Raw genomic sequence first — 680 nt, forward strand, 5'->3', positions numbered from 1 at the left:
GGGTGTGTGTGTCCCCCCCCCCAGGTTCCAGGGCACCCGCGGGTGGTTTGCCTGTCCCTGGGGAGCACCGTCCCCCTCTGCCTGTACCGGCACGCCGGCCTCGAGCCCCCGCTGCCCCCGCAGCCGCTCAGCCAGTGCTGGGCGCCATGTCCTCCCGTGAGGGGTCCTGGGTGGGGGGGCAGGCTCTCTTTCGGCTTCCCCAATAAACACTGAGTCCTCCCGATGCCACCCAGGTCCTCCTTTGGCCGTGGGGCAGGGGGTGCCGGGAGCCAGGAAGGGTGTGCACCGTGCACACCCATGGCTGCTTGCACACGCGCGTGCAGCCTCTCAAAGCGGGGCGCACGGCCGCATTGGTGTGGTCATGCTGTCGCACACCCGGTCGCGCGTCGTGTCACTGTCACACAGTCACCCTGGCGCACACAAGGCCCGCGTCCCTGCTTGCACACGCGTGCACTCTCTCAGGGCGTCGCACACACGCCGCCCTTGGTCCCAGCCCTGCCGTCACGGGCAGCTGTCACGCTGTCACACGAGCGTGTCACACCCCATCGCCCTCCACGCAGCGTGTCACGCCTGCTCACACGCGGGTTGTCACACGCACGGTCACACACGACTCCCCGTGTCACGAGCACACCCCCCGACACGCGCAGCCCTCTACACCCCCTCGCACACTCACCGCCCCC

This window comes from Aptenodytes forsteri, unplaced genomic scaffold (assembly GCF_000699145.1).
Source record: "Aptenodytes forsteri isolate BGI_AS27 unplaced genomic scaffold, ASM69914v1 Scaffold574, whole genome shotgun sequence".
In the NCBI taxonomy this organism is placed as follows: Eukaryota; Metazoa; Chordata; class Aves; order Sphenisciformes; family Spheniscidae; genus Aptenodytes; species Aptenodytes forsteri.